Source organism: Oncorhynchus masou, unplaced genomic scaffold (genome assembly GCF_036934945.1).
Source record: "Oncorhynchus masou masou isolate Uvic2021 unplaced genomic scaffold, UVic_Omas_1.1 unplaced_scaffold_1132, whole genome shotgun sequence".
Classification (NCBI taxonomy): Eukaryota; Metazoa; Chordata; class Actinopteri; order Salmoniformes; family Salmonidae; genus Oncorhynchus; species Oncorhynchus masou.
This window is the reverse complement of record NW_027001063.1, coordinates 198,728-206,145: the sequence shown is the minus strand read 5'-3', so window position 1 is coordinate 206,145 and position 7,418 is coordinate 198,728. Positions and strand designations below refer to the sequence as shown.

Sequence of the window (7,418 nt, the reverse complement as noted above, 5' to 3'; positions counted from 1 at the left end):
GACTAGCACAACCACTAGTGGGTCCATGTGGGTTTTGGAATGGTAGCATGTTGGTGTTATGTGGTCTGGTATCTGTACTGACGTAAGGTGTTTCTCTGTGTCTCTGTCTGTCTCCTCTGTTCTGGTTCTAACTCAAGGAGGACAGGAACAGGATTATGAGAATGACTACTGAGCAACATTCTCTTAGTTCCAGACACCCTTTCCTCTCCTCTCCTCTCCTCTCCTCTCCTCTCCTCTCCTCTCCTCTCCTCTCCTCTCCTCTCCTCTCCTCTCCTCTCCTCCCTCCCTTTCCTCTCCTACCTCCCCCTCCTACCTCCCCCTCTCCTCCCACCCTCTCCTACCTCCCTCTCCTCTCCTCTCCTCTCCTCTCCTCTCCCTCTCCTCTCCTCTCCCTCTCCCTCTCCCTCTCCTCTCCCCTCTCCTACCTCCCTCCCTCCCTCCCTCCCCCTCCCTCCCTCCCTCCCTCCCTCCCTCCCTCCCTCCCTCCCTCCCTCCCTCCCTCCCTCTCCTCTCCTCTCCTCTCCTACCTCCCTCTCCTCTCCTAACCTCCCCCCTTCTCCTCCCTTTCCTCTCCTACCTCCCTTTCCTCTCCTAACCTCCCCCCCTCTCCTCCCTTTCCTCTCCTACCACCCTCTCCTCTCCTACCTCCCCCCCTCTCCTCCCACCCTCTCCTCTCCTACCTCCCCCCTCTCCTCCCACCCTCTCCTACCACCCTCTCCTCTCCTAACCCCCCCCTCTCCTCCCACCCTCTCCTACCTCCCTCTCCTCTCTCCTCTCCTCTCCTCTCCTCTCCCTCTCCTACCTCCCTCCCTCCCTCTCCTCTCCTCTCCCTCTCCTCTCCTCTCCTACCTCCCTCTCCTCTTCTCCTCCCACCCTCTCCTCTCCTACCTCCCACCCTCTCCAACCTTCCTCTCCTCTCCCCTCATAGTCCATCAGCCACCCTCTCCTCTCCCCTCATAAAGAGACCATCAGCCACCCTCTCCTCTCCTCTCCCCTCATAAAGAGACCATCAGCCACCCTCTCCTCTCCCCTCATAAAGAGACCATCAGCCACCCTCTCCTCTCCCATCATAAAGAGACCATCAGACACCCTCTCCTACCTCCCTCCCTCCCCTCCTCTCTTCTGCCATGCAAACATAGACCATCGGACACACACTCCTCCCTCCCCTCCTCCCTCTCCTACCTCCCTTTCTCCTACCTTTCTCCTAGACCATCAGCCACCCTCTCCTCTCCCCTCATAAAGAGACCCTCAGCCACTCTCTCCTCTCCCCTCCCCTCCCCTCATAAAGAGACCCTCAGCCACCCTCTCCTCTCCCCTCATAAAGAGACCATCAGCCACCCTCTCCTCTCCTCTCCCCTCATAAAGAGACCATCAGCCACCCTCTCCTCTCCTCTCCCCTCATAAAGAGACCATCAGCCACTCTCTCCTCTCCCCTCCCCTCCCCTCATAAAGAGACCCTCAGCCACCCTCTCCTCTCCCCTCATAAAGAGACCATCAGCCACCCTCTCCTCTCCCCTCCCCTCATAAAGAGACCATCAGCCACCCTCTCCTCTCCTCTCCCCTCATAAAGAGACCCTCAGCCACCCTCTCCTCTCCTCTCCCCTCATAAAGAGACCCTCAGCCACCCTCTCCCCTCCCCTCATAAAGAGACCATCAGCCACCCTCTCCTCTCCTCTCCCCTCATAAAGAGACCCTCAGCCACTCTCTCCTCTCCCCTCCCCTCCCCTCATAAAGAGACCCTCAGCCACCCTCTCCCCTCCCCTCATAAAGAGACCATCAGCCACCCTCTCCTCTCCTCTCCCCTCATAAAGAGACCATCAGCCACCCTCTCCTCTCCCCTCATAAAGAGACCCTCAGCCACCCTCTCCTCTCCCCTCATAAAGAGACCCTCAGCCACCCTCTCCCCTCCCCTCATAAAGAGACCATCAGCCACCCTCTCCTCTCCCCTCATAAAGAGACCCTCAGCCACCCTCTCCTCTCCCCTCATAAAGAGACCCTCTCCCCTCCCCTCATAAAGAGACCATCAGCCACCCTCTCCTCTCCTCTCCCCTCATAAAGAGACCCTCAGCCACCCTCTCCTCTCCCCTCCCCTCATAAAGAGACCCTCAGCCACCCTCTCCTCTCCCCTCATAAAGAGACCATCAGCCACCCTCTCCTCTCCCCTCATAAAGAGACCATCAGCCACCCTCTCCTCTCCCCTCATAAAGAGACCATCAGCCACACTCTCCTCTCCCCTCCCCTCCCCTCATAAAGAGACCCTCAGCCACCCTCTCCTCTCCCCTCCCCTCATAAAGAGACCATCAGCCACCCTCTCCTCTCCCCTCATAAAGAGACCCTCAGCCACCCTCTCCTCTCCCCTCATAAAGAGACCCTCAGCCACCCTCTCCTCTCCCCTCCCCTCATAAAGAGACCATCAGCCACCCTCTCCTCTCCCCTCATAAAGAGACCCTCAGCCACCCTCTCCTCTCCCCTCCCCTCATAAAGAGACCCTCAGCCACCCTCTCCTCTCCTCTCCCCTCATAAAGAGACCATCAGCCACCCTCTCCTCTCCCCTCATAAAGAGACCATCAGCCACCCTCCCCTCTCCCCTCATAAAGAGACCATCAGCCACCCTCTCCTCTCCCCTCCCCTCCCCTCATAAAGAGACCCTCAGCCACCCTCACCTCTCCCCTCCCCTCATAGAGACCCTCAGCCACCCTCTCCTCTCCTCTCCCCTCATAAAGAGACCCTCAGCCACCCTCTCCCCTCCCCTCATAAAGAGACCATCAGCCACCCTCACCTCTCCCCTCCCCTCATAGAGACCCTCAGCCACCCTCTCCTCTCCCCTCATAAAGAGACCATCAGCCACCCTCTCCTCTCCTCTCCCCTCATAGAGACCCTCAGCCACCCTCTCTGTGCCGCTCTCCCATCTTTTCTTCCCCACATAGAGACGATCACTACCCTCCTCCCCTCACTACCTCTTGAGATCACCACCGCCGTGTTCAAACAATCGCTTTAGTCTCCATCTATCTCTGTCTGTCATCAGACATTGTGTGTTGATCTTGCTAACCTCGCTTCACATCACCCCGCTTGGAAAACGACCCATCTGGATTTTTACAAAAGACATGAATCAGAAGATATTGTTTCCTTGACAATGCTTTTCTCCCCAGCCGGCCACCAGCCTCCATCTTCCTTCCTCCCTGTGTGTATCTTCTCTCTCCTGATCACGGTATCCTTGTGAATGACAAATACTAATCAGACTCCCACTTACTCCCACTGGTGTGGCTCACCCTCTCTCTTATACAGCCACGGCTACACACTGTGTTCTTCTTTCTCACTGCAGTAATATTGTGCCTGTGGCTCTCTGTCTGCTTTCTCCTGTACGTCATTCTGCTAACCCAGATGCTACCCCGGGCAACAAGCTAACAACCCCGGGCAACAAGCTAACTTAGCGGTGGTGGTTTAGAAAGAGGTTGCGAGTGATGACACCCCATTGATCCAGATGTTCCCCACCATAGTACAACAACTCCCCCACACCAACTACCAAACCTATCACCCCACTGGCCGTTATGACCCGCGTGGAAATTACAACAACGATGATGAAGACGATGAGGAAGATGAGGAGGAAGAGGACCCATTCGCTGGGTATAGAGGCTATCCACCTCAGTACTACCAGCCCAATTACCCTCACCCCCCTGCACGCCCTGCACCCCAATCCCACTCCCAGGACACTGAGCTAAGGTCCCCAGGGATAATGATGAGCCGTTTCTCCAGAGACGTGGTCACACAGAGAAGAGCCACCGCTAACACAGCCCAGACAGCACAGACAGGACAGAGGAGCGAAGCAGATACTGAAGGAGAGGTGGAGGCGATTGGAGAAGTCCAGACAGGACAGAGGAGCGAAGCTGCAGCAGATACTGAAGGAGAGGTGGAGGCGATTGGAGAAGTCCAGACAGTCCAACCACCTCTCTATGTCCCTGTGGGTTAATGAAGATGTCAAAAATATGTTCGGTATGCGTCAGTTGCCCCCATGTCGCTAGCCAGGGTCTCCTGTATGCTATTCCTGTATAAGAGCGCTGTCAGATTAGGATATACCCGAAAAGTGCCTGATTTGTGTAAATGCTGGTGTGTGGGATGTAGGGGGACTGAGGAAGACCAGCTATCCCCAGTGATGTAGATTCAAATCACGTACCTTTCTAGAGAAGTTGCATGCAGCCTTTCAGCCAGCGCATCGAGGATGACTGGACTGTGTCTTTGGGTTGATGTGTCATAGAGGCAAACATCTTTTTGTAATTTGAGATTTATGAACGAATGACATTTGAAGAGTCTGTCAGCTCTTTATAACCATGTGTCATTTACATTATAGTGCTTCCATGTTGACTTCACCCTCAATCTTTTTAAGTTGTCAAGCCAGTTCTCACAATGATTTTTCAGTATTTGTGTACAGTGTCCTCTCTTCTTGATTTAATATGATATACATTGTGACCTCTGTTGAAGCAGCCCCCCCCCCCCCCACACTGTTATTGTACGATGAGGAATTTGTTTTTTTTAAGTATGCCTAAACATTAAGGAACCAAACTTTAACCACTGTCCTATCAAAGAAAAGTACAGCTATTGTAAGACTCTCAAGCTGTCTTGTCCAATCGTACCGTTATCACATTGTTGATTGACATGGACTTGGTCTTGTCCAATCGTACCGTTATCACATTGTTGATTGACATGGACTTGGTCTTGTCCAATCGTACCGTTATCACATTGTTGATTGACATGGACTTGGTCTTGTCCAATCGTACCGTTATCACATTGTTGATTGACATGGACTTGGTCTTGTCCAATCGTACCGTTATCACATTGTTGATTGACATGGACTTGGTCTTGTCCAATCGTACCGTTATCACATTGTTCATTGACATGGACTTGGTCTTGTCCAATCGTACCGTTATCACATTGTTCATTGACATGGACTTGGTCTTGTCCAATCGTACCGTTATCACATTGTTGATTGACATGGACTTGGTCTTGTCCAATCGTACCGTTATCACATTGTTGATTGACATGGACTTGGTCTTGTCCAATCGTACCGTTATCACATTGTTGATTGACATGGACTTGGTCTTGTCCAATCGTACCGTTATCACATTGTTGATTGACATGGACTTGGTCTTGTCCAATCGTACCGTTATCACATTGTTGATTGACATGGACTTGGTCTTGTCCAATCATACCGTTATCACATTGTTCATTGACATGGACTTGGTCTTGTCCAATCGTACCGTTATCACATTGTTCATTGACATGGACTTGGTCTTGTCCGACCGGGTGTTAGTTTCACTTACTCTCGTCACAGGCAATGACAGAGAAGGTGCTGGAATGACTTGTGATGAGCTCCACAAATCTGAAGTTTAATGTTTTCCTTATTGCCTTTCCAATTTGTTGTTGTTGTTGTTATTATGATGATTATTATGCAACGTGGTGCCCGTCCACTGTGAGGAGAGTGTTGAAGATAGTTAGGCCTGTGGTCTAATTTGTGTTTTTGGACAGAAATGGAATTCCGAATGTAGAACTAACAGGTACCAGTGAAATGTCTCATCAGACCACACCACCAAACCTTTGAAACTGATTTAGGAAGTTATTTATTTATACTTTATTATTTGTTTTATAACCAATAAAACTGTAATTCAACAGTGTTCTGTAGCTCGGTGTTTGATTAGTAGGGTCTGTTCGAACTCGGTATAAGTTCTGTTGTCTGATTGACATGTGACTCACTGTCCACCATCGTTCGGGCCTGTGAGAACTAGGTATAAGTCAGTGGCGGTTGGTGCCGTTGAAGATGAGGGAGGACCATTTATTTTCTCATGAGCATGGCCTTATTTCTATTACAGCATATTGGATGACTGTCATTCATATTCCATTCACCCAGTTCAACGTAACATTGATAGGTTTAGGCTACTACATGATATTCTAATTGTCCCTATACCCATCATGATGTTGCTACAACCTAGACTATGAATTAAAGATTACAACGTAGGTGCACACAGGTTGAGAGAAAGTGTTTGGACAGACAGTGACACGTTCAATACTGCCTTGAACACTCTTGCCTGCATCTAGCTGATCTAGGGTGTAATCATTAGTCCAACAGTTGCAAACAAGAGTTTTTATTGGACAAATTCAGGTATGTTTATCCCCGTTTCGTTCCGTTTAAGAAACGTTTTTCCCAACAGAATCGGTGGAATGAATACACCGCTGTTCACATGTAAACACAGGTCACATTCATAGCAGCCACGTTGATATTTCTCACGTCTACGCTCTCTCCTCCTCTCACCTTTTCCCATCGTTTGGACTTGCAATGCACAACACATCAACTGTATATGACCAGGCAAAAAAAAACTTTAGCCAAAAGTATTAGCCAAAGTACCGTCCTAGTAAACAAAGCCAATAGAACTATTAGTAACGCGTTAGTAAACCCGCTACAATCATGCAGTAACTTTACAGTCAGTGAGCAGTTACACCGGCGGGACCCGTTGGCGATACATTTGTAAAACCAAAAGTTTACTTTGACTTGGAAGAGTTCCAGTGTTGTGTTGGGTCGTCATAGCCAGCTCGCTAACATAGCATCCCTCTGTTTGAGTAGGCTAAACTAGCTACCTGCATTTGCTAGCTAAGTAAGTGAAATTGAAAAACACTCGCTCACTTGCTCCTCCATTTTGGAAGAAATTAATTTGTTCAACTACTGTCTTTCTCTCTCTTTGAGTCAACTACTCACCATATTTTATGCACTGCAGTGCTAACTATCTGTAGCTTATGCTTTCAGAACTAGATTTATTCTCTGATCCTTTGATTGGGTGGACAACGTCAGTTCATCCTGCAAGATAGGTTGGAGGACGTCCTCTGAAAGTTCTCATAATTGCTGTGTAAGTGTATGGAAGGGGGGTGAGAACTATGAGCCTCCTAGGTTTTGTATTGAAGTCAATGTACCCAGAGGAGGATGGAAGCTAGCTGTCCTCCGGCTACAGAGTGCTGCTGAGACTACTGTAGACCTTCATTGCAAAATAATGTGTTTTAATCAATTATTTTGTGACGTGAATATATTTAGCCTAGTTGTATCTAAAAAGGATAACTTAAAAAAAAGTTTTACAATTGACATTTTTATGCAATTCACTGAGGACGGTCCTCCTCTGATATAAGTTCAGTTGCCTCACTGCATTCTACAAACAATATGTTTCTTCTTTCAAAAGAACAGCAGGACTCCCATCAACTGCTTCTCTAGAGAACGAGACATTTTCCCTGTAACAGCCAAAATGGGTTGTCTTGACAGGTAAATCTGGCTTCATTTGAACAGGACCACTTGAGTCCAGTTGATTCATCAAGTCCAGTCAACACAGTGGGTCAGACAGTGCTGCTGTATGTGGTAAACACCAGTGAAGCCAAACTAGAAAACG

At 49.5% G+C, this 7,418-nt stretch overlaps 1 long non-coding RNA gene across 1 annotated transcript; it reads left to right on the top strand.

Moving 5' to 3' along the window:
* Positions 1 to 880: 880 nt before the first annotated feature.
* On the top strand, positions 881 to 5,666 carry LOC135529332 (uncharacterized). The gene is made up of 2 exons (XR_010453678.1): positions 881 to 3,841; positions 3,908 to 5,666. It is a non-coding gene; the product is annotated as an uncharacterized LOC135529332 (long non-coding RNA).
* Positions 5,667 to 7,418: the final 1,752 nt, after the last annotated feature.